This window comes from Chrysochloris asiatica, unplaced genomic scaffold, assembly GCF_000296735.1.
Source record: "Chrysochloris asiatica unplaced genomic scaffold, ChrAsi1.0 scaffold00189, whole genome shotgun sequence".
NCBI lineage: Eukaryota > Metazoa > Chordata > Mammalia > Afrosoricida > Chrysochloridae > Chrysochloris > Chrysochloris asiatica.
This window is the reverse complement of record NW_006408707.1, coordinates 5,532,113-5,559,963: the sequence shown is the minus strand read 5'-3', so window position 1 is coordinate 5,559,963 and position 27,851 is coordinate 5,532,113. Positions and strand designations below refer to the sequence as shown.

The window sequence follows — 27,851 nt, the reverse complement described above, 5'->3', positions numbered from 1 at the left end:
GTGCTAAAACAACACAAAAAAATAAAGTTCAAATTCAAAACAGTAAGTAATGCAGCAACTCAAATGTATGAAAAGACATCAGCAAAATAAATCTACAAAGAAAGAAAATCAATAGAAAGATACTAACAAGATCTGAAGGTGATTCTCTGTATTTGTAAAGTAGACAAATCACTTCACAAAGGAAAAGTGGAACATAAAGCACATGAACCAAATAAGAAATGAAATGACTTCAGAATCAACTGATAATAAAAATTCCCACAATAGAATATTATTTAAAATCATATTAAAAAAATTTCTATAAATATACTTCCTACATAAACTGATACATAATTTTAAAAAAGAAACGAAACAAAACAAAAAACTCAAGGAACACATTACAAAAGAAGAGTTTGTTGTCATTGCTCTTAGGTGCTTTCAAGTTGGTACCCACTAATACTAACTATATGCACAACAGAATAAAACACTGCCCAGTCCTGTGCCAGCCACACAATTGTTGCCATGCTTAAGCATATTGATGCTGCCACTTTCCCAGTCCATCTTGATGGGGGTCTTCCTCTTTTAATCTGACTCTCCACCTTACTAAATACGATATCTTTCTCCCATTACTGGTCCTTCCTGACAATGTGTCTGAAGTATGAGAGACGAAGTCTGGTCATCCTCGCCTCCAAGGAGTACTCTGGCAGTGCTTCTTCCAACAGTTGTTTTGGCAGTCCATGGTGCTTTCAATATCCTCCTCAAACATCATAACTCAAATTCATCAACTCTTCTATGGTCTTCCTTGTTCACTGTCCAACTTTCACATTCATATGAGGTTATTGAAAATATCATGACTTGGGTCAGAGCAGCTTAGTCTTCAAACTGACATCTTTGTTCTTCAACACTTTAAAAATGAAGTCTTTGACAACTTCAAATTTTTCTCCATTGATAAGAATGTTGTTTATTGGTTCTATGGTGAGGATTTTTGTTTTCTTTATATTGAGATGCAATCCATACTGAAGGCTGTGGTCTTTGATCTTCACAGTAAGTACTTTAAGTCCTCTTCACTTTCAGCAAGCAAGGTTGTATCATCTGCATATAGCACATTGTTAATGTTCTTTCCTCCAATCCTGATGCCACATTTTTCTTCCTATAACCCAGTTCTTGGCTTATTTGCTTAGCATGCAGGTTGGATGAGTATGGTGAATGAATACAACCCTGGGGCACACATTTCCTACTTTGAAACGTCTCTGTGTTCCTGTGTTCTCTTTGAACAACTGCCTCTTGGTACATGTACAGATTCCTTATGAGCACAATTAAGTGTTCTGAAATACTGATACTTCACAATGTTGTCCATAGCTTGTCATAATCAACACAATCGACAGCCTTTGCACAGTAAATAAAACACAGATAAAGATCTTTCTGGTATTCTCTGCTTTCAGCCAAGATACATTTGATGTCAGCAAATGTATTTTGCTTGTTCCACATCCTCTTATGATTCCAGATTGAACCTCTGAAATCTGTCTGTCAGTGTATGGTTGCAGCTATGTCTGCATTACCTTTAGTAAAGCTTTACTCAAATGGGATATCAAAGATATTGTCTGATGGTTTCTGCATTCTGTTGGGTCACCTCTACTTGGAATGGGCCCAAATATGGATTTCTTCCAATCAGTTAGCCAGATAGTTGTCTTCCAAATTTCTTGGCATAGATGAGTGAGTGCCCCATTGTTGCCTTACTTTGTTGAAAGATTTCAATTGGTATTCTATCAATTCCTGGTGCCTTGTTCTTTGCCAATTCCTTCAATGCACCTTAAATTTCTTTCGTCAGGATCATTAGCTCGTGATCATATGCAACCTCTTGAAAAGTTTGAACATCGACCATTTCCTTTCAGTAAAGTGACTGTGTATTCCTTCTATCTTCTTCTGATGCTTTCTTTATCATTCAATAACTTGCCCAGAGAATTCCTTAATAATGCATGATGAGATTTGAATGTTTTCTTCAGTTCCCTCATCTAGAGAAATGAAGAATGTGTTCTTCCCTTTTCATTTGCTAACTCCAATTCTTTTCACATTTCGTAATAATAATTGAGTTTGTCTTCTTAAGCTTATCTTAGAAATTTTCTATCCGGCTTTTATACCTCCTTACTTCTTCCATTTGCTGTTGCATCTCTACAATTGAAAGCAAGTTTTGGAGTCTCTTCTTACATCCATTTTGATCTTTTCCTTCTTTCTTGTCTTCTTAATGACATTTTGCTTTCCTCCTGTATGATGTTCTTGATGTCATCCCATATCTCTTTTGGCCTTCAATCTTTAGTGTGTAATGTATCAAATCTGTTCTTCAGATGATCTCTAAGTTTAGGTCGTATATATTCCACACCATATTTTGCCTCTTGTGAACTTGTTTTCATTTTCTTCAGCTTTAGCCTGAATTTGCATATGTGAGCAATTGATGGTCTGTTCCACAATCAGTCTCAGGCCTTGTTTTAGCTGATGATATAGAGCTTTTCCAATTTCTCTTTCCACAGTTGTAGTCACTATGATTTCTGTATATTCCATCTGGTGAGGTCCATGCATATGATCATATTTTATGCTGTTTAAAAAGGTATTTAAAATGAACAAATCTTTGGTTTTGTTGAATTCTATCATGTGATCACCAGCATCATTTTGGTCACCAAGGCCATATTTTACTATTACTGATTTTTCCACTTTGTTTCCAATCTTTGCATTCCAATCACCAGTGATTATCAATTCATCTTGATCAATTTCAGACTGAAGAAGTTAGTAGAATTCTTCAATATCATTCTCACAATATTAAGTCATTGGTGCATAAATTTTAATACTAATGATATTAACTGGTCTTCCCTGTAGATGTATGGATATTATCCTGTTAACACAACATTGTACCTCATGACAAATCTTGATTTATGTTTTTGACAATGCATGGGACACCATTTCTGTTAAATATGTCATTCCCAGCATAATAAACCATATGATTTATTAAGATTGCATTAATAGATTAAAGAGTTAAAAACAAAACTAAACCCCCTCCAAAAAAAAAAAAAAAAAAAAAAACACCTTGCAAATACAAAAGCCCTGACTCATATGACATCACTGGAGAATTCTACAAAATATTCAGAGACAACCTTACACCAACACTACACGAACTATTGTAGAACTTAGAAAATGAAGAAATGCTCCAATATTTATTCTAGAAAATCAACATAACCTTGATAGCAAAAATATAATGAGTACTCAAAGTGGTAATAGCAATAAACAAAACTGTCTCTAATCACAGTAGAGAGATTGGAAGAGATCCATATTTTTACCCAATAGAAATATAGGTGACATAGTGGAAAATAGAAAATATCATTAATATTATGGGCAAATAGAATTTTGCTAAATATAATTTAAAAATTGCTGCAACAGTACATTGAAAGGGAACTGTCAGAGATTCAACCAGATTAATTAGGTGACTTGAAATGATGGATATCATTGCTAATGTCACCTGAGTCTTGATTGAAAGCAGAGGATATCATAAAGATGTTTAACCAAACCTTTATTAAATAAGCATAGACTTTCAATTGAGTGAACCCTGAGAAGTTATGTATAATAATGCAAAGAATGGGTATTCCAGTACACTTAATTGTGTTCATGGTGGTTATGTGCCATGTAGTGGATTCTGACTCAAAGTGACCCTGTACACGGTTTCTGAGGCTGTAAATCTTTATGGGAGCAGAAAGCCTCATCTTTCTCCTGTGGAACGTGAGGAAACTGTACATAGAACAAGCAGCAGTAATTGAATAGAACAGGGGACTATTGTAAACAGAATTGTTTAAAATCAGGGAAGATGTCTGCCAGGTATGTATTCTTTCAGCATACTTATTTAGTCTGTATGCTGAGAAAATAATCTGTGATGCTGAATTATAAGAATGAGAAAGTGACTTTAGAATTGGAGGAAAACTCATTAACAACCTGAGATGTACAGATGATAGATCCTTGCTTGGTGAAAACAGAGAAGACTAATGAAGATCAAAGCACACAGCTTTTAGTATGGGTTATACCTCAATTCTGGAAAACAACAACAACAACAACAACAAAAAAAAAAACCTTACCTTTGGTCTAATGAATAACATTATGATGAATGGAGAAGAGTTTAAAGTTGTTAAAGACTTCACTTTGCTTGGATCCACTATCAACATTCATGGAATCAGCAGTCAAGAAATCAAATGACATACTACATTAGGGAAACCTGCTGCACAAGACCTCTTTGAAGTGTTGAAGAGTAATAATGACAGCTTGAGGACTAAGATGCACCTGTCCCAAGACATGGCATTTTTAACAACCTCATATGCATGTGAAAACTGGAGAATGAATAAGGAACACCACAGAATAATTGATGCATTTGTTTTATGGTGTTGGAGATTATTGGTTGTCAGAAAAAAAATGAATCAGTGTGGAAGGAAGTACAGCCAGAATACTCCTTAGGAGCTAGGATTGTGAGACTTGGTCCCTTATTTGTTGATATTGTTAGGAGCCTTTGAGTCGATACCAACCCATAGCAACCATATGCACAGCAGAACGAAACATTGCCCAATCCTGGGACAACCTCACTATTGTTGCCACACTTGAGTCAATTGATGCTGCCACTTGGTCAATCCATCTTATTGGGGGTCTTCATCATTTTCTCTGACCCTACACACCTTACCAACATGATATCCTTTTCCAATGACTTGTCCCTCCTGACAATATGTCTGAAGTATGAGAGACATAGTTTGGCCATCTTGGCCTCCAAGGAGCACTCTGGCTGCACTTCTTCCAAAATGGATCTATTTGTTCTTTTGGCAGCCCATGGCACCTTCAATACTCTTCTCCAACACCATAACACAAAAGCATCAATTCTTCTGTGGTCTACCCTATTCACTGTCGAGTTTTTGCATGCATATGAGGTTATTAAAAATACCATGACTTGGGTCAGGCACACCTTAGTCCTCAAGCTGACATCTTCGCTTTTCAACACTTTAAAAAGGTCTTGTGCAGCAGTGTTGCCTAATGCAATACATCATTTGATTTCTTGACTGCTACTTCCATGAATATTGATAGTTGATCCAAGAAGAATGAAGTCCTTGACAGCTTCAATCATTTTTTCTTTGATAAGAATGTTGTTTATTGGTCCAGTGGTAAATATTGTTGTTATCTTTACATTGAGATGTAATCCATACTGAAAGCTGTACTCTTCGACCTTCATCAGTAAATATTTTAAGTCTTCTTCACTTTCAGCAAGTAAAGCTGTATCATCTGCATATAGCAGGTTGTTAATGAGTCTTTCTCCAATCCTGATGCCACAGTTTTCTTCATATAACCCAGCTTCTTGGATGATTTGCTCAGCAAACAGGTTGAATTAGTATGGTGAAATAATACAACTTTGTCACGCACCTTTCTTAATTTTAAACCATTCAGTGTTCCCATATTCTGTTCAAACAATTGCCTTTTGGTCCAGGTACACTTAATTGTGCACAATTAAGTGTTCCAGAATACTCATGCTTTGCAACGTTGTCCATAGTTTGTCATGATCCACACAATCGAAAGCCTTTGCATAGTCAATAAAGCACAGGTAAATTTCTTTCTGATATTTTCTGCTTTCAGCCAAGATCCATTGGACATCAGCAATGATACCTCTCATTCCATGGCCTCTTCCAAATCTGGCTTGAACCTCTGGAAGTTCTCTGTCAATATATGCTTGTAGCCACTTCTATATTACTTTTAGTAACAGTTTACTTGTACTGGTTATCAAAGAGATTGTCTGATGGTTTCTGCATCCCATTGGGTCACCTCTCTTTGGAGCAACAAATTCATGACACATTTCAAAAGTGAGGTAAATTTAGAGGACATTATGCTGAATAAAATACCAATTATAAAAGGACGGCTATTTTATGAGATCATTATTATATATGTAAAAATATGAAAAACAAGACAAAGTTTACACAGAGGTAAAATACAAAATAAAACAATATTTGATGGCTACTCAGAATGGAAAAGGATAGAGAAAAGAGGGAATTACTCGCTAAATACTGTTATTAATTGTCTTGCTGATAGTTGTGTGCAAACATTCTTTTAGGTAAAAATTTGAGATATGCATTGCTTACTTCTCCTATTGCAAGTACTTCTAACAGTAAACTTTTGAGATAAGTATGATTACTTATCATTTTCTCCATTATTTTGAACTGGACATAAACTCAACAATTGATTTTGTTTCATCATGTATTAATTTACTAATGTTAGAGGATAAATAATCACATTGAATTTCTATTCCATATACCAGGAAACATCCAAGAGGTGGATAAAATAGTGACTGGATGATAGAGATGGATCTTATAATTTCGTGGTCCAAGAGAATAATAAAATGAAGAAATAAAAAGTGGCTGAAGAGCTAGTACAAATTGTGTTATCAACAAAAACTTTGTGAGAAAATTATTTGTCAAGTTTGGGTATATGATAAAATGAACCATTTATAGAAAGATAATTGTTGTTGTTGTTAATGGCCATTGAGTCAGTTCTGACCCATAGACACCCTGTATAGGGTTTCCAAAGAGCCACTGGTGAGCTTGAACCACCAACCTTGCAGTTCAAATGGCTTTGCAGTCAGGCGCATTAAACCATAGTGCCACACCAGGACTCTAGAAAGATGATAGCTGGGGTAAAGATTTATTCTGGGGGTAAGCCAGAATAGCTGGAATAAAGGTTTTTAGGATGGTCTGACTTGTAGTTGTGAAACAAAAAGAAGTCCATTGGTCAAGTACTGATGGGCAGTAACACAAAATGAGGTCGAAGAGGAGCAGAGACTATATGTGGAATTATTTGGATTATATTGTACCATTGGGGGCTCCACATTTTGGGTAAAAAATATTAGGTGAATGAATGTAAACATGAAGACCAGTTGATTTGGTTAGTGCCATTGAATCTGTTCCAACTCATAGCAACCCTGTTTAGGCTTCCTGAAGAGTAGTTGGTGAACTTGAACCACAGACCTTTCATTAAGCAGTTATTAAGTGCTTAACCTACCACCAGTGACAGATCAGGACTCCATGAAGACTATTTGGAAGTGCAATTTAAAGACTCAAAGGAAATGTATGCTATCACCCTATAATTAAAGTATGGCATAGGTTCTCCTTCATGAAATCTGATTTTATAGATATAACACACACATACACATACATCATTTAAATTTTTTCTCATTATATTAGTGAATCTTCCTAAGCATTTTCTTCAATCTGTTTAGATGATTTCTGTACTTGCCTGAGCTTTCGTTATTTGATGTTATAAATAATGGCCTAGGATAGTAAATTTGACTACTGAATGCTGTCTTTTTCACCAGTTATTCATTTCCCATGTCATCTTTAATAAATGTATATTGAATAAATCATGGAATTAATGAGAGAAAGAAGAGAAAATGTAATGAAATGTCCACATCTTGTCTTACAGCTTTCAAATTAAAACTCTAAACCTCAAGCTCTCTAGTGGAGTATTTTTGCTTCTGCCTGCATCAGTGGACTTTCCATAAATCATCAAGACTGGGTTGATTTGTGACTTTGGTAAGTGTTTGAGCATATCTTTCAAAGCTCTTCCTACTTTTCTTGGGATATAGAAACTTATGGGGCAATCTGTTTTTGTTTTTTGTTTTTTTTTTTAATTTGTTGCTTTTAACCCTTTTCCTGGCTGCTAATGTATTTACTAATATACCCTGTTTGCTGTTGTTGTTGTTGTTAAGTGTCATCGAAGCAGTGCTCACCCATAGTGATCCTCTACAGGGTTTCTAAGGAGCTTCTGGTAAGGTTGAACTATGGGCCTTTTGGTGTAAGCCCACATCGCAGTCCAGTGCATTAACCAAAGTGCCATAACAGGACTCAAACTCAAATTGCTTACTTATCTTATTCTTTTTCAAAGTAAATAATTACATTTTTACATTTTACTTTTATTATCTTTAAAACATTTTTATTGTTATTTGTGTAACATACTCTTCCAATTTCTTCCTTGTCTATCATTTGCATAGATCCTTCTTTCCTTTCCTTCTTGCCTTCTGAGCCTTATTCCTGGTCAAATGATGTCTTTTGGTCTCTTAAGATTCCTTGCTTTAAAGAGTGGGTATGACTCAGGTTTTATTATTCAACTTACAGGCCTATCTATTGTTTGACTGAAAGTTGAATGATGAGATGAGTTCAGTTCCAGGCTTTGTAGGTGTCTAAGGCCTAGTCTTTCACCACTTGTCTGTCAGTTTTTCATACTGTAGTGGCTTGCATGCTAGTCTAATTCTGGAAGTTATACCACTGGTGTTTTAAATACCAGGAGGGTCACCCATGATGGACAAGTTTCAGTTGAGCTTCCAAATGGGACTAGGAAGGAGAGATAGGCCACTTCAGAATATTTAGTCACTGAAAATTTTATGAATATAAGTGAAACAATATCAGAGAGTACCAGTATATGTATTATTGAAACATGATAAAAAGCACAAGATTATTGTCAGATATAGTGCCAGAAGATGATCCCTTCAGTTTTGAAGGCACTAGAAATATGACTAGGGAAGAGCTATCTTCTCAAAGTAGAGTTAACCATGATGGGACAAATGGAGTAAATCTTTCAGAACTTTCAATAGCTGATGGTGACAACTCAAAATGAGAAGAAAGAGCTGTAAACATCCATTAATAATCAGAACATGGAAAGTACAAAGTATGAATCTATAAAAATTAGAAGCTGTCAAAAATGTAATGGAAAACATAAACATCAATATCCTAGGCATTAGTGAACTGAAATTGACTGATATTAGCTATTCTGAATCCTACAGTCGCATAGTTTACTATGTTGATAATGACAAATTGAAAGGGAATGACATCACATTCATCATCAAAAAGAACATTTCAAGTTTTATCTTGAAGTACAATACTGTCTGCTACAGTATAGCATCCATACACCTACAATGAAGATCAGTTAATGCAACTATTATTCAAAGTTACACAACAACAACTAAGGCTAGTGTTGATGCACTGGAAGAATTTAACAACTTCATTCTGGAACTGAAAAAACATGAAATCCAAATATATTGAAAATTACTGATGAATGGAATGCAAAATTTGGAAACAAAGAGGACGGATCAGTAGTTAGAAAATATAGCCTTTGTGATAGAAACAATTCTGAAGATCACATAATATAATTTTGCAAGACCAAATACTACTTCATTGCAAATACTTTTTTAAACAACATAAAAACAACTATATATATGAACCTCACTAGATGGGATACAAATAAATTAAATTTACACCATCTGTAGGATGAGACAGTGGAACAGGTCCATATCGTCAGCCAAAACAAGATCATGGGCAGACTTAGGAATGCAATGTCAATTGTTGTTGTTGTTGTTGTCAGGTGCCATCGAGTCGGAACCGACTCATAGCGACCCCATGCACAGCAGAACGAAACAATGTCCGATCCTGGGCCACCCTCACTACTGCTGCCACACTTGAGTCCATCAATGATGCCACTTGGCTGATCCATCTCGTTGGGGTCTTCCTCTTTTTTCTCTGACCCTCCACCCTACCCAGCATGACATCCTTCTCCAACGATTGTTTCCTCCGGACAATATGTCCAAAGTAGGAGAGACGAAGCTTAGCCATCCTGGCCTCCAAGGAGCACTCTGGCTACACTTCTTCCAAAACAGATCTATTGGTTTTTTTGGCAGTCCATGGCACTTTCAATATTCTCCTCCAACACCACAACTCAAAGGCATCAATTCTTCTATGATCCTCCTTATTCACTGTCCATCTTTCGCATCCATATGAGGCTATTGAAAACACCATGGTCTGGGTCAGGCGCACCTTAGTCCTCAAGCTGATATCTCTGCTCTTCAATACTTTAAAAAGTTCCTGTGCAGCAGATTTGCCCAGTGCAATACGTCGTCTGATCTCTTGACTGCTGCTTCCATGAGTGTTGATAGTTGATCCAAGAAGAATGAAGTCCTTGACAAATTCAATCTTTTCTCCATTGATAAGAATGTTGTTTATTGGTCCAGTGGTGAGGATTTTTGTTTTCTTGACATTGAGATGTAATCCATATCGAAGGCTGTGCTCTTTAATCTTCATAAGTAAATGTTTCAAGTCCTCTTCACTTTCAGCGATCAAGGTTGTATCATCTGCATATCACAGATTGTTAATGAGTCTTCCTCCAATCCTGATGCAACGTTTTTCTTCATAGAAGCCAGCTTCTCATATTATTTGCTCAGCATACAGGTTGAATAAGTATGGTGAAAGAATACAACCCTGTCTCACACCTTTCCCAATTTTAAAACATTCAGTGTTCCCATGTTCTGTTCGAACAACTGCTTCTTGGTCTAGGTACAGATTTCTTAGAAGTACAATTAAGTGTTCTGGAATACTCATACTTCTCAATGCTGTCCATAGCTTGTCATGATCCACACAATTGCTCATATACAATTCAGCCTGAATTTGAAGAAAATTAAAACAAATCCACAAGAACCAAAATATGATTGAACATATCCCACCTGAATTTACAGATTATCACAAGAAAATATTTGATGCACTAGAAACTTATGACTGAAGATGAGATGAGTTGTGTGATGACATCAAGAACATCACACAGAAAAAAAGTAAAAGGTTATTAAGAAAATAAGAAAGAATGAAATACCAGAAGGAATGTCAGAAGAGGCTCTGAAACTCTTGCTTTCCAGTTTAAAAATGCTAATGCAAATGAGAGAAATGAGCTGGTAAAAGATCTGAAAAGAAAATTTCAAAGGACAAAGTCAAATATTGTAATGAAATGTGCAAAGGAGTTAGAAAATCAAAGGGGAATAACACACTCAGAATTTCTCAGTGATGTTACTGAAGAAAAAATTCAAGACTTTACTTGAAATATTGAAGGATTCTATGGGCAAAATCTGAGTTTTGATGTGGTGCTGTGGGTTAATGCATTGAATTGCAAGGTCAGTGGTTCAAGCTCACCAACCACCCCTAGCAAACCCATTGCAGGGTCTCTATGAGTTGAAACTGACTCGATGGCACTTAACAACAACTCAAAATTGGCAAAATATTGAAAGATGTGCAAAGCATCCAATAAAGATGAAAGGAATAAACCGAGTCATTGTACCAAAAAGAAATGGTCAATATTCAACCATTTCAAAAGGTAACATACAATCAAGAGCCAATGAAACTAAAGGAATAAGTCCAAGGTGCACTGAAGGCATTGGCAAAAACGCATGCTAATAGATGGAATACAGATTGAAATCTTCTAACACATTGATGTGGCACTGTAGGCACTCACATCTACGCCAAAAAATTTGGAAGTCAGCTACCTGGCCAACAGACTTAGAGATTCACATTTGACCCTATTCCAAATAAATCATCTGATAATATTATTAATATTACATGCAAGTAAAATTTTGCTATAGATAACTAATAAATGGCTGCAGTAGTACATTGACAGAGAAGTATTAGTGGTTCAAGTTCAATTCAGACAAGAACGTTGAAGGAAGTTCTTGTTGCTGACATCAGATGGATCTTGGCTGAAAGCAGAGAACACCAAAAAGATGTTTATGTGTGCTTTATTTACTACATGCAGGCTTTTGAATGTATGGTCATGACAAGCTATGGACAACATTGTGTAGAAGAATATTCTGGAACTCTTAATGGTGTTCATGAAGAACCTGTACGGACAAGAAACATGGTTCAAATAGAACAAGGGAACACTTAATGGTTTAAACTTTGGAAAGGTGTATGCTAGTGTTGTATTCTTCACCATACTTGTTCAATCTGTATGCTGAGCAAATAATTTGAGAAGCTGGGTTATATGGAAAAAATCATGGCATCTGGATTGGAGGAAGATTCATTAACAACATGTGATATACAGACTATACGACCTTGCTTTCTGAAAGCAAAGAGGATTTAAAATACTTACTGATGAAGATCAAAGACCCCAGTGTTCAGTATGGGTTGCTCTTCAATGTAAAGAAAACAAAAATTCTCACCATTGAAACAATAAGTAACTTCAAGATAAATGGAGAAAAGATTAAAATTGTCAAGGCCTTAATTTTATTCAGCTCTACCATCAACATTCATGGACTCAGCAGTCAATAAATCAAACAATGTATTGCATTAGGAAAATTTGCTTTACAAGATCTTTTTAAAATGTTGAAGAGCAAGGAAGTCAATTTGTGAACTATGGTGTGCCTGACCCAAACCATGGTAATTTTTAATATTCTCATTTGTATGTGAAAACGGTTCAATGAATAAAGAATACAAAAAAAGAATTGATTTATTTGCATATGATGTTGAAAGAGAATATTAAAAGTACCATGGATTTTAAAAAGAACAAACCATTTGTGTTGGAAGAATTACAGACAGATGATCCTTAGAAGCAAGGATGGCCAGAGTTTGTCTCTCATCTGGAGGGACAATTCCCTAGAGAAGGTCATCATTCTTGGTAAATTGGAAGGTAAGAGAAAAAGAGGAAGATTCCCCAATGAGATGAATTGGCAGAAGGGCAGCATCAATGGAATAAATCTTATCAATGATCGTCATGTTGGTGCTGGATCAGGCAATGTTTCATTCTGTTGTGCATAAGCTCTCTATGAAATGGTACTGATTCAAAAACACCTATCAATAACACCATTAAAGACCTAGTTTTAGTTGTTCCACTACCTTCTGTCAGACCAGTAAGACTTTTTTTTTGTAGGACTTTTGCGTTTTGTTCCACATTTTCTTCTTCATATTCCAGTAACTTCTATTGTGATTCCTTTAAGAGTAATGTGAGTAGTAGTTGGGTACCATCTAGTTCTTCTTTTCTCAGAATCATTGAGGCTTGAGTTCACAAGGAGACTAATTGTCTTTAACTTTCTTCACATTTCTTGGCTTTGTCCAAGGAGGGAGCAATAGTTTCACCTTACATGACCACTTACAAATTTTTAAGTGTCACCAAAATAAGATGTAGAACATTGTCTTTGTGGACTATGTTATACCAATTGACCTGGCTATCCCCTGGTCCAGAGATGCACTCTCTGAAAGTAGTTTGGCTATGCTAAGAAGTTTTCATAACTTTATCCCCAAAATGATCTACTATGTTCATGAACTTTTGTGGATGTATCTATGAATCCACTCATTTTTGTTGTTGTTGATGAGTGCCATCAAGTCAGTTCTGACTCATAGTGACCCTGTATATTGTTTCCAAGTAGGGGCTGGTGAGCTTGAACAGCTGATCTTGCAGTTCAAACCGACCTTGCAGTCTAGTAGATTTTTGACCACAGTTCCACACCAGGATTCATATAGATTATTGCTATTGTTATTTTTGTAGGGTTATTTATATAATAATACTTACCTTTGTTGCTTGTAACTCTTGTCTTCATCCTAGTGTTTTCTTAGCCTTATTCATTTTTACTGACCTCCGATTTATTGCATATTGTCTTTCTCTTCACCCTACTTAATATGTGCTTACCATCTAGTTTGAGATTTACCATCACTTCTCTTCCCACCCAGGTGGTTAACTTTCAAAGAATGTTTCTTTCAGTATTTAAAGTAGCTGATCTGAATACAATACTTATGCTTTTTTGATTGATTAAATACATTCAGCATGGTAGTGGTGGTGGAGTCAGTTCTTACTCATGGCGACACTGCATGGAGTTTCCAAGGCTATAAATCTTTACAAGAGTAGAAAGCTTCATCTTTCTAATGCCAATCAGTTGGTAGTTTCAAACTGCTGATCTTGAGGTAACCGGTTCATAAGGACATTCAGCATAATGCGCTTTAAATTCATCCATGTTATGAGATGTTTTGCAGATGCATTAGTATTTTTTTGGCACTGAGTAGTATTCCATTGTGTGTATGTGCCATAGTATGTTTATCCATTTATCCATTTATGGACAACTTACACTGTTTCCATCTTTTGGAAACCACTGGTGTGGTGCTGTGGGTAAATGCCATGGACTGCAAAGTTGGTTTGAACCTCAATGTCAGCGAATCAAGTTCACCAGCTGCTCTTTGGAGAGCCTATACAGGATCACTATGAGGTGGAAGTGACTCAACTGCACTTAACAACAACAATGACAAATGTCCTTAACAGTGTATTTTAGTAATCTAGTGCTGCTATAACAGAAATACCAAAAGTGGATGGCTTTAAAGAATATAAATTTGTTCTCTCACAGTTAAGAAAGCCAGAAGTCTAAATTCAGAGTAACATCTCTGAGGAAAGGTCCTTGTCTCTTTCTAGCATCTGTAGACCCAGTATTCTTGGAGATCTTCATGTGTCTTGACATCAATCATTCCCTAGATATAGAAGCTTCACAGGGACCCCAGATCGAAGGGATAAACTCCTGGTTATTATTTCTTGGTGGTAGTGGGCCTTCTTTCTCTATTCACACCACTCTTTTTTCTTTCTGTAAGATAAAGTTATTGCATGTCACACCACTGGGAATCCTCCTTACATCAGATTGGTATCTTTGTGTGATTAAAGTATTGTTGTTCTTGTTGTTAAGGGCTGTCAAGTCAGTTCTGATTCATGGCAACCCTTTCTAGGGTTTCTGAGGAACAGTTGGTTTGAACTACTAACTTTGGGGTTAGTAGTCCAGAGCTTATTCTACTATGCCACACCAGAACTCCAAGGATGCTGTATCAATCTTTAATCCTATTATTGTTTTACCACATCCGATCACATCATGAGGGATCATCATATAACTGCCAAATCACTGAGAACCATGGTCCAACAAAGCTGATACATATTTTCAGTAGAGGGCACAATTAAATCCATGGCATAGCAGGATTGCTAGATCATATGGTGTTTCACGTTCCAATTTTTTAAAGAAATGCCATGCCATTTCCCATAGCGGTAGTATCAATTGACAGTCCCATTAGCAGTATATGATGGTTCTAATATCTCTACACTCTTGTCAGCATTTGTTTTATGTGTTTCTTGTTTTTAATTTTGCTATATTTTCTAGGATTAGATGATACCTCATTTTTTGTTCTGGCTAAGGACTCCTGGTGTGGTGCTATAGAATTAGTACTGGACTTGAAACCACAAGATTGACAGTTCAAAACTACCAGCTTTTCCATAGAAACACCATACAAGATCACTATAAATCATGACGAATCTGATGGCACTAAACAATAGACAACATTGTACTTTAAGATAGATGTTGAAATGTTCTTTGGAGGCACTGTAGGTTAATTCTCTGAACTGCAAAGTTGTTTAATCTGCGAGGTCGATGGTTCAGGTTCACAAGCTGTTCCTCAGAAATCTTATACAGAGTCGCTATGGGTTGGAATCAACTTGACAACACTTAACAACAACAATGGCTAATGGACTCCTGCTGTGGCACTGTAGTATAAGCATTGGACTGCGAACCATGGGTCAGCAGTTCAAACCCATCAGCTACTCCTCAGAAACCCTGTACAAGGTCACTATGAGTCAGAATAAACTTGACAGTATCTAACAACAATAGTAGTGGCTAATGGAGGAGTGCTGGAGATGCATTGGGTTAAACATTGTGTTTCTAACTTCATGATGATGATTGAAATCTACCAGCTACTCTCTGGGAGAAAGATGAGGCTGTCTGCTCCTGTGAATATTTATAATCTAATAAACCATAAAGAGTACTTCTGTAGGGCTATTATGAGTCTGAATCAACTAGATGGCAATAAGGCTAATGATAACAAACATTACTTCGTGTGCTTGTTCATTGCATGGCTATCTTCTTTGATGAAATGTCTATTCAAGTACTCTGCCCATTTAAAAATTTTGATTGCTCTTTGCCCTATTTGTAGGTTAACTCTTTATTCTTTTGGTGAAGTCTTTTGATATTTAAATTTTAGGAAATTCCAGTCATTTAGTTTGTCTTCTGGTTGATTGTCGTTTGTGATGTTGAACCATCCTTCCATACCTGGTCTGATTCCCACTTGGTCATATTATTATTAAAATTTTTAATAAGTCATTGGATTTTATTGATTAACATTTTGTTGAGAAATTTTCTATCTATGTACACAAGAGATATTGGTGGTCTCTTGTGTACATAGATACAAAATTTTGAGTAGTAGATATTGAGTAGTAGTGCATTTCTGTAAATGTGCTCATTTTTTCTAGTTTTCAAATTTGTTGTAGTACAGGTTTTCATACTATTATTATTATTATTATTTTTAATTTAAGGTTTTTATTGTGGATTGAGTGAAAGTTTACAGGGCACATCATCAGTTTCACATTCAACAATTCATATAACTTGTTTCATTACATTGATTATAATCCCCTCCATATACCATCAGTTAAAAGTATTTCTCTTTATCTACTTTAACTTTTTTTAAAAAAACACACAAACAAAAAAACCCACTCAGGCATATGTAATAAATTATATCTCCAAAGGGCACATTCAGCAAGTCTGCCTCCTGGCCACCAGTTCTTAGTCCTTCTCTTCTTAGTTGATGAATCTAGAGTCCTCAGCCACTCCCCCTATCCATGCCCCATCTCTGCCTCCATCTCTGGTGCTGCTGCTTCTCTGGATAAGGTCCCACATTCTATTTGTGTGTTCCTCTCTTGATGGTACTAGGATCCTCTGTTTCTGGACTGTAAGATTAATGACTCCCCTTTTTTTTGTTACAAAACTTCTACCTTTACAATTGTGACAGTCGCGATTAGTCATGATAACAGTTATTCACTACTGAATCTTATGAATCTTATCCCCATCTCCTTTCACCAGACCCATCTAGACAAGATGATAACTATTCAGTGGGGACTCTTTCTTTCCCCCCACACTCTTAACTAAGCTCCCTCTTGAAACCTTGTAAGCCAGTCACTTCGTGCCTTTATTGCCCCCTCATCATACTATTATTTTATTATCCTTTTTATTTCAGTTAGTTCTGTTGTAACAGTATCTATTTCATTTCATATTTGTGTTTTTATCTTCTTTGTTAAATTTTTCAATGATATGTCAATTTTATTAATCATTTCAAGAATCAACTTACAGTAAGATTGACTTTTATTTTTGTTTTGTTTTGTATCCCATTTGTGCTTAATGTTGAATTATTTTATTCTGGTGACTGTGGGGTTTTGTTATTGTATTTTTCTATTTCCTAGAGATGTTGGGTTAAGGCATTGATTTGGGTTCTGCCTTCTTTTTTTGATGTGTACATTTATTTATTTTCTATGTTTTATTGTAAATTATGTGATAGTTTACATGGGAGAGCATTAGTTTTCCATTCATCCTATCATATATTATTTCATTGCCATGATTACAGTCCCCTCCATGCATCAACAAACAACAAAAGGGTACACCCCACAAGCCTGCCCCTTGGTCTTCAGCACACAGCTACTCTCCCTTTCTGGGTCTAGAGTTCCCAGCTGCTCCATCTCTCCATGTTATCTTCTCTGCCTCCATCTCTGGCATTGGGTAACCAATGTCCAAGTTGCTCTCCCTGTCTGCTCTGTGTATGGAGGGGGTGGGAATGATCCTTGCTATAAAGATTTGTTCCCTGTTTTGAGCTACTGCATCTATAGGTAAGTCAAGTTCATCAAATTGTATCAGATTACTCTTTTTTTCCTCTTCTTTCTACTTCTAGTTGAGTTCTGATCATCCAGCAGTGGAAGTCCAGTCAAGTGGGTATTATCTGCAAGTGCGGGTGTTCTTATGCATATCACCTTGCTTCTTATCAGCTGGGTGCTTCACTTCCACTCTAGTCTTCAGTGGCCATGTGGCGGACACCATCCTGCCAAGGAGCAGAACTGCGAGAAGCCTTATGTATGAAAAATTCATTGTTTAGCAGAGAGATAATGAAAGCCCCCCTTGGTTAGCAAAGCTACAGGGGAAGATTCATGCAGGGGACCCGTGGTTTCTAGCTTTCCCTTGGAAAAATAGTTTAGTTCTGATTTCCTTATAAAAAGTTTTAGAAAATTTTGCATAATCATTAGATACTTTAAACAAATCTCACCTTATAATAGTTACCTTTCACATTAACATTAACTTTCACACCATATTCAATCTTATGTAATTATAAATATTGTTTTTTACATTAACAATAAGTTTTAACGTTAGAAATAATCACACTAGCTAAAGTTTTAGCAATTCAAGCTTAAAATTGTAAGAAACATTCCAGGTGGTTTTAGTCAAAGACATTAAGGCTTTTAGAAAGTAGCTTAGCAGACAGTCAAGGGCAGTGAGAGCTTGGGAACAAAGGTTTGAGTTTGATTAGACGTTTTGAGAAATTGTTAGCATGAGAGAATTACTACTTTGTTCTTAACTATGAAACTTTAGGGTACTTTTATGTTCTTGTTTTTATTGTTTAATCAATTATATGTATAACCAGTTATAGTAAAAATTATGTTTTTGATTATAATCTGTAATGAATCTATAGAAAGTAATAGATGTGGTAAAGTTAGAAATTAAGAGGTAGAACTTTGTTTAAAATTAACTAGACATTTTAGGGAGGATTAGAGAGAAAAAGAGTCGCTCACAGAAGGCAGACGTTATCACGGTAACTAAGGAGTAACTAAGGAGCATAGAGACACAGGAATGCTTGGTGACCTTGTGTTCCTCTTGTACCGTTGTTGATGTAACAATATAATATTTGATTGATTTGTAACTACTTGTAAGTGACTATTATGAGATCATTGTATATTCTAAATGCGATATAAGAAGCAACAATTTTGAAATAAAGAGTCAAGGCAGCAATCAGCAGGGAGTCATCAGAGAGAGCCATTACCACCATCTGCCTGAGACTCAAAATGACCCATTGACTCTTTGAGTTTATTTTATTTTTCATTCGCTGACTCCACATCCTCCTATCAAGACCCTCCTAATAATTGTGTCGAGGCTGGTCCCTGGCAGCTATGTCACTGATACTAGGCCTAGGAGTCCCCAGTACTTGCCATACTGCTGGCCAACAAAGTCTCCACCCCGGGTCACAGGAGTCTATTGAACGTGGTAGGACTTAGCTCAGAGCTTCATTGCTGTTTTTCCCTCACTTCCCCTTCTTGATGAACAATATGGCCACCAGTCAAACCACATGTCTGCTCACATATTCGCCTAGAGTCTTAGACTTGGAAGAGGGTTTGCCACTTGCCTTGGTATCTCCTGGATGAGCAATTTGCTTGCTCTTGTACTAGTCAGTTGGACTGCCATTGCTATTTTTTTTTTTTTTTTCTGTTGATCTTTCTTTCAAAAAGATTATTCTGTTGTAGCCACTCTTAAGCTGGTCTGTTTGTCCTTTCAAGTGGAGATTTTCCAACTCAGAAGATTCTAGATGGTGTTTAGGATTCCACCTATGATTTTATGCAATGCAGATGCTCCACAGGAAGCCTCCTTCACTGGGTACATTCTAATCCCATTGTAGGTAGTCCAATCAGTTATAGGCAGAAGATGGACTTGCAAACTTTCTACAGTGGTATTTCTGGCTATTCTTTTCTCTCCCTCTCAAGTGTCTATTTTACAATGGTATGTAAGGGAAACAAAGATTCAAAAGACAGCCTAGCATCTTAACATTATTTTCCCCCTTTTATGCATTCCAACTATGCCTCAATCCCTGTATTCCAGAGCCCTGTTTTTCCAAGGTTGTGCATACATTATTTTTATCTCTGTCCCACTTAGCCCATGAAAACTCCCTGGCTGTTCTCCCATCCACCTTGTTCTTCTATTCACCTCCCCCTTCTTGTGTATTACCCCTCTCCCCAGCAGCCAAACTATCCCCTGTCTATTCCTTACCTTGTGCTCCCCCTTCCCCCCACCTCACCCCCCACATCCCGGTAACCAGCAAATGACCCCCCTTTTAGTATAGGTTATTTTTCTTAGTCTTTTACAATAGTGGTCCTATGCAGCATTTCTCCTTTTGTGACTGACTGATTTCACTCAACATAATGTCCTCAAGGTTCATCCATGTTATACAGTGGCTTACAACTTACTTGTTGCTCTTCAAGAAAGCATAATATTCTATTTTGTGTATGTACCACAGTTTGTTTATCCATTCTTCAGTTGATGGGCACTTAGGCTGCCTCCATCTTTTTGCTATTGTAAATAGTGCTGCCATTAACACTGGTGTGCATGTATCTACTTCTGTTATGGCTAGTGTTTCTTGAGGGTAAATACTAAGTAGAGGACTTGCTGGATAATAAGGTATTTCTATTTCTATCCTTCTGATAAAGCACCATATTGCTTTCCAGACTGGAGAGTGGTGGTGGTGGTTATGTATCGTGGAGTTGGTTCCGACTCATAGCAACCCTAGTACATAGGGTTTCTGAGGTTGTAAATCTTTATTGGAGCAGTAAGCCTCAATTTTCTCCCGTGGAACAGCTGGTAGTTTCAAACTGCTGATCTTAAAGTTGGCAGAGCAATTTGTAACCACTGTTGGATCATTTTCAATCCCACCAGTAATGCAGGAGTGTCCAGTCTCTCTGCATCCTCACCAGTATTCATTGTCCTCTAAGGAGCTCTGGTAGCATATTGGTTATGAATTGGGCTGCAAACCACAAGATCAGCAGATCGAAACTACCAGCTGCTCCACAGGAGAAAGGCTTTCTACTCCCATAAAGATTTACAGCCTCAGAAACCCTGTTCAGGGTCGCTATAGGTCGGAACCGACTTGATGGCACTTAACACAACAACATTAAAAAAAAAAAAATACTAAGTTTATTTCACATGTGTATTTTTGTCTCCCCACCATTTCTATGTGTCTGACCATTGCTACTATTATGTCCTGTCATATCATTCTATACATACTTAGAACCAAGCAAAGGGTGAAGTTCCATCTTTAAAAACTAAATAGGCATTTTGGACAACACATTCTTGTCAAATGAACCTGGACAACATTTATCAGACTTGGTAGGGTAAATTTTCACTCTTTATTATAAAAAAGGACACCAAGTATTTTAACAAACTGTTTAAACTATTTTCTTAAAGAGACTACCTATACTGCCAGAAATCTTGAATAGCCTCTTTGTCTGTCATCCGGAAACAATTCTTCACAAAATTGATGAATTTGGCTTCCACCTTGGGAAGGGAACCAGCTTTTTCTATACTTGCTTGCATTTTTGCTTTAATATCTTCTGCAGAACTAGGTTATTTTGGTGTTCTAGGTGTTTTTTTCCTGTTTCTTTGAAGGATTATTGACATTTTGATCTTGGTGTTGACAGTTTGAGTCTTTTTCCATTCTGGTTTGATTTTATTCCTTTTTAGCTTGAGTATCCTGTATAGATTTCTTCATTGCAACTTTTTCTTCAGTTTCATCATCACCAAAATCATCATCAACATCTTCATCATCATTGTCATCATCATCATCATCTTCATCTGCAGCAAGCTTTATTTTTTTCTGTGGAACTTTGTTACCACTTACAAGGGCAGATCACTTTCCTGATATACTTAAGAGTTTCATGTCTTTCTCTTCTTCATCATCTGACTCCACAGCTACTAAGTGCTGTCCACTAATATGCACAGGTCCTGAGCCACACATCAACCGTAAGACAACTGGTGATGTTATTTCCAAGCCCCCGAGGAAGACAGACCGTTAGTTATACAGACATTTCCAAAGTAGCCAGTGTGACTTTAATTGGGCTACCTTTATAATTCATTGTCTCTGCTTCAACAATGTGCAATACGTCCATGGCACCAGCCCCTAAATTGGCCGTTAATGATAATTGGTGCTTATTTTCATCATTATCCACTTTAAACTGATCATCTTTATTGTCTTCTAGTTCACAACCAAAGAAATAATTTTGGAGCCTCAGAGGGCTCATGTCCATTTCCATCAAACCCCCCATGGGGTGACGATGCGCACTTAGGTGATAGAGAAGAAGGGCAGAGATAACTGGATTGCTGCTTCTGAAAACAGCTGCGCAGGATGGAATCACACCAGGGTGCCCTCTACTTTTATGACCTTTGCTGTTATTGATGGTGTGAGATAATATCTCATTGTTGTTTTCATTTGCATCCTGTAATGGCTAGTGATCATGAACATTTCTTCATATGTGTTGGGAGCAAATAAACCAATGGTCTCAGACTTTGCAGCAGTTTAACCGAAGGATTGCAATTAAACAGTTGTGGTCCAGAAAATCATGCTGCTCCCAGGTTAGGTTGCCCCCTGAGGAACTTGCAAAGGTTTCCTCAGGGAACAAGGAATTTGCAAAGTCTTTCCTTGTACACAGCCATGGCCTTCAGTTTTGTCTGCAAAAATATCTAGCTGTCTATCTCTGTTTCTCTAGCAACTACATTCTACTGATAAGTTCCACTTAACTGCTTGCATCAATACACCAGATGTTTTTTGCAGTCTTTTCCCTGCTCCCAGAACCTCCTTTGATTTGTGTATATAAAAAATGTGTAGAACCTAAGCCAGAGTCACAGTATCTGCATCAGAGTGCTGTGTCTCACCTGGTCCTAACTTTACTATTCTCATTTTGTGTCTTGTGTCTTCCTTTTTTCCTACATTCTACATTCCTTTTTTCTACATTTCTTCCATTTTTCAGCAACATTGCCCCTGTTGTTGTTCCATGCCATAGAGTCGATACCATCATCCCTACTCCAGTTTTATCTCCCTGAGCGAGTTTATGCAACAATATGTTGGTTGGCTGTCCAGATATCCTCCTAGGTGAAGTGTCTGTTCATGTCCTTTAACCATTTTTTAAATTGAGTTATTTGTCTTTTTCTTGTAGAGGTGTTGTAGTTTCTAATATATTTTAAAAATTAGTCTGTCATCTGATGTGTCATTGCAAAGGATTTTTTCCCATTCTGTGGGTTCCCATTTTACTCTTCTGGTAGTTTTTTGATGCACATCAGTTTTTAATTTTTAGTATGTCCCAATCACCTATTTTGTTTACTTTTGTGTGTATAGTTTTCAAAATGTTTGGTAGTCTGTGTATACCCTGAATAAGAGCTTTTATATTTGTTCATATTTTTTACATTATTGACATTCATAATTCTGGTATTAACTTTTAGGTCTTTATTCCATGCTGAGTTGGATTTTGCATAAGGTGTGAGGTAAAGGTCTTGTTTCAATCTTTTGCATATTGCTTTCCAGTTCTGCCAGCACAATCTGTTGAAGAGAATATCATCTCCCCATGTGATATATTTAAGTACTTTGTCTAAAATAAATTGGCTGGATGTGGATGGGTTAATTTCTTGCTTCTCGATTCTGTTCCATTGATCAATGTATCTTACATTGTATCAATAGCAAGCTGTCTTGACCACTGTAGCCATGTAATAACTTTTGAAACTGGGGATTGAGAGGTTTCAAACCTTATTTCCTCTTAAGCAGTGCTTTGCTTATCCTGGGTCTCTTTTCTTACCATATAAAGTTTGTAATTTTTTTGTGTGTGTGGTTGTTGTTGTTTTTTGTTTGTTTGTTTGTTTGTTTTTCCATTTCTTTAAAGAATGTCATTGGAATCTGGATTGAGATTGCATTTATATGTGTAAATTGCTTTGGGAAGTATTGACATTTTCACAATGTTAAATCTTCCTATCTAGGAGCATGGCACATTCTTCCATTTTTGTAGGTCTCTTTTGATTTCTTGTAGTAGTGTTTTGCAGTTTTATTTGTATAGGTCCTTTGTTCATCTAGTTACATTTATTCCTAGATATTTCATCTTTTGGGCAGCTATTGTAATGGTATGTGTTTCCTAATGCCCTTTTCAGTGCTGTCATTATTGGTATAGAAGAATCCAACTGCTTTTTATATGTTGAGCTTATATCCTGCTTCTTTGCTGAATCTTCCACTGAGGTCTAGTAACTTTCTTACTGAGTCTTTAGGAATTTCTATGTATAGGATTATATCATCTGAAAAAAGAGAGAGTTTTACTTCCTCTTTACTAATGTGGATGCCTTTAGTTTCCCTGTCTTGCCATATAGTTTTTGCTAAGACTTCCAGCACTATATTGAATAGGAATGGTGGCAAAGGCATCATTGTCTAGTTCCTGTTCACAGAAGGAAGGCTTTCAGTTTCTCTCCATTCAGAGTAATGTAATGTATGCTTTTAATTATTCAGTTTAATTATGTTGAGGAATTTCCCTTCAATTCCTACTTAGTCGAGTATTTTTATCAGGAATGGATGTTGGATTTTGTTGAATGTCTTTTCTGCCTCAATCGAAATGATCATGTGGTTCTTTTCTTTTTTCAGATTTATATGGAGAATTACGTTTTTTATTGTTTTGCTAATGTTAAACCATCCTGGCATCCCTGATATGAATACAAGATCAAGATATATTATTTTTTGATGTGCTGCTGAATTCCTTTGCCTAGGATTTTGATGAGAATTTTTACATCTATGTTCATGAGGGTTATTGGTCTATAATAATCCTTCTTAGTGACATCCTTCCCTGATTTTGGTATGGGGGCTATACTTGCTTCATAAAATATATTAGTAAGTTTTCCATCCTCCTCTATATGCTGGAATAATTTGAGTATAATTGGTGACAACTCTTCCCTGAATGTTTGGTAGAAATCCCAGTGAAGTCATCTGTGCTGAACTTCTTTTGATTGGGAGTTTTTTGATGACCTTATCAATTTCTTCTTTTGTTATGGGTCTGTTCAGGCATTCTATTTCACACTGTGTAGGTTTAAGCAGGTCGTGTTTTTCTAAAGAAAAATATTAATCTCTTCTAAGTTTTCAAATTTGTTGGAGTACAACTTCTTATAGTATTCTTTTATTATCCTTTTGATTTCCTTTAGTTCCATTGTGACATCACCCATGTGGTTTCTAATGTGTGTTATTTGTATCTTCTTCCTCTTTTCTTTTGTTAGGTTTGCCAATGATTTTTCAATTTTGTTAATCCTTTCAAAGAAACAGCTTCTTGTCCTGTGATTCTTTCTATAGTTATTCTGTTTTCTATCTCATTTATTACTGCTCTAATCTTTATTCTTTCTTTTTTTTTTTTTTTTTTGGTGGCTGTAGGTTTCCTCTGTTGATCTATTTCTAATTGTTGTCAATGCTGTGTTAATGTATTAATTTTGGTTCTTTTATTTTTTTGGATGTATTCATTTATTGTAAGAAATTGTCCTCTCAGTACTGCTCTTGCTGTGTCCCAAAGATTTTGGTATATTATGATTTCATTTTTGTTGTTTTCTAGAAACTTTGAATTCATGCTTTTTTTCTTCTACTACCCAGTCGCTTTTTAACAGGATGTTATTCAGTTTCTGTGTATTTGATTTTATTTCCTTGGTCTTCCTATAGTTGATTTCTAATTTGATAGCATTGTGGTCTGAGAATATGCTTTGTAGTATTTTGATATTTGTAAATTTATGGAGGTTTGTTTTGTGACCTAACACATGGTCTATTCTGGAGACTGTTCCATATGTGCTGAAAAAGAATGTATATTGTGCACTAGAAAAGAATGTGTATTGTGCTCTTTTGGGTTGAATGCTCTGTACACATCTATGAAGTCCAGTTGACTGATTGAGTTGTTTAATTCTTCTGTGCTTTGTTGAGTTATTCTCTGGTTGTTCTATCCATTTTTTAATGTGATGCATTAAAATCGTCCACTGTTCTTGTAGATTCATCTACTTCTTTCTTCAAATCTATTAAAGTTATCTTTATGTATTTTGGAGCACTTTCATTGGGAGCATAGATATTTATTATGGTTATATCATCTTGTTCAATTATCCTTTTAATCATGAGATAATGCTCATCTTTATCTATTATGGTGATTTTAGCCATAAAGTTTATTTTATCAGAGATTAGTATTGCTACTCCTACTCATTTTTTATTGCAGTTAGTTTGTTTTATTTTTTTCCATCCTTTGAGTTTTAATCTGTTTTTGTCTCTGTGTGTAAGATGAGTCTCTTGCAGACAGCGTATTGAGTGATCTTGTTTTCTTATCCATTCTGCCATCTTCCTCTCTTAAGTGGTACATTTAATTTATTTACATTCAGTGTACTTATTGATAGGTATGTGTTCATTTTTGGTGTTGTTAAGTAATCTGCAGTCGGTTCCAACTCATAGTGACCCTGTACATGGTTTCTGAAACTATCAATCCTTATGGGAACAGAAAGCCTCATCTTTCTCCCATGGAATGGCTGGTCGTTTTGAATTGCCGATCTTGTTCATTTCAAATACCTTCTTTAGACAGCATAAGAGATGACTATACACATGTACCTCACTAGATTGAATACACAGAAATCAAATTGACTACATCTGCAGAAAAAGATGATGGAAAAGCTCTATATCATCAGTCAAACAAGGCCAGGGGCAGGCTGTGGAACATACCATCAACTATTTATATGCAAATCAAACTGTAGCTGAAGAAAATAAAAACAAATCCATAAAAGCCAAAATATGACCTTGAATAAAATATATCCCACCTGAATTTAGGGATCATCTGAAGAACAGATTTGATACATTAAACACTAAAGATTAAACACCAGAAGAATTGTGGGATCACATCAAGAACATCATACATGAAGAAAGCAAAAAGTCATTAAGAATACAAGAAAGAAGGAAAAGGCCTAAATGGATGTCAGAAGAAACACGGAAAGTTGGTCTCCAGTGTAGAGATGGTATATCAAATGGAAGAAATGAGGAGGTACAAGAACTGAACAGAAAATTTAAAAGATCAGCTTGAGAAGATAAAGCCGAATATTACAGCAAGATGTGCAAAGATTTAGAATTAGAAAACCAAAAGGGAAGAATGCACTCAAGCATTCAAGTTGATTCATTGTGCTGTTTAGTTCCTCTGTATCTTTGTTGTTGTTGTTGTTTTTCTGGTTATTCTACCCCTGTTCCAAAGTGGCATATTAAATCTCCCTCTATAATTGTAGATTTGTCTATTTCTTTCTTCAGTTCTAGTAGGGTTTGCTTTATATTTCTTGATACTCTTTCATTGGGAGTGCTGATATTTATTATGGTTATATCATCTTGCTAAATTGACCCTTTAATCATGATATAGTACCTTTCTTCATCTCTTATTCTGGTTTTTTATTTCCTTAAAGTTTTTTGTTTTTGTTTTGTTTTTAAATCAGAGATTAGTATTGCCTCTCCTGCTCCTTTTTTATTACAATTAACTTGGCTTATTTTTCTTTCCATCCTTTAATTTTAGGCTCTTTTTGTTTTTGTTTGCAAAGTGTGTCTCTTGCAGGTAGCATAAGCAATGGTCTTATTTTCTTTTCCACTCTGCCACTCTCTGTCTCTTCACTGGTGTATTTAATCCATTGACATTTGGTGTAATTATTGATAAGTATGAATTAATTGCTGTCATTATTGTTGTGCTATTTGTTCCTTCTTTTCACTGGTGATATGCGAAAAAAAAAACAAAAAAAAAAGCCAGAGGCAGACTGTGGAACTGACCATCAATTACTCATATGCAAATTCAAACTGAAGCTGAAGAAAATGAAAAGAAGTCCACAAGAGCCAAAACATGACCTTGAACATATCCCACCTGAATTTAGAGATCATCTGAAGAATAGATTTGATACATTAAATACTAAAGACTGAAGATCCAAGGAATTGTGGGATGACATCAAGAACAGTATACATGAAGAAAACAAAAAGTCATTGAGAAGACAAGAAGGAAAAGATCAAAATGGATGTCAGAAGAGACACTGAAACTTGCTCTCCAGCATAGAGATGTTAAAGCAAATGGAAGAAATGAGGAGGTCCAAGAGCTGAACAGAAATTTTCAAAGATTAGCTTGAGAAGATAAAGCCAAATATTACAACAAAATGTGCAAAGATCTGGAATCAGAAAACCAAAAAGGAATAACACACTCAGCATTTCTAAAGCTGGGGGAACAAAAGAAAAAATTCAAGCCTCGAATTTTGTTTGGATAGATTCTTTCGGCAAATTATTGAATGATGCAGAAAGCATCAAGAGAAGATGGAAGGAATACACAGAGTCACTGTACCAAAAGGAAATGGTTAATGTTCAACCATT

At 36.1% G+C, this 27,851-nt stretch overlaps 1 pseudogene; it reads right to left on the bottom strand.

Moving 5' to 3' along the window:
• Positions 1 to 20,893: 20,893 nt before the first annotated feature.
• Positions 20,894 to 21,756, bottom strand: LOC102837524 (annotated as a pseudogene).
• Between the last annotated feature and the right edge of the window lie 6,095 nt (positions 21,757 to 27,851).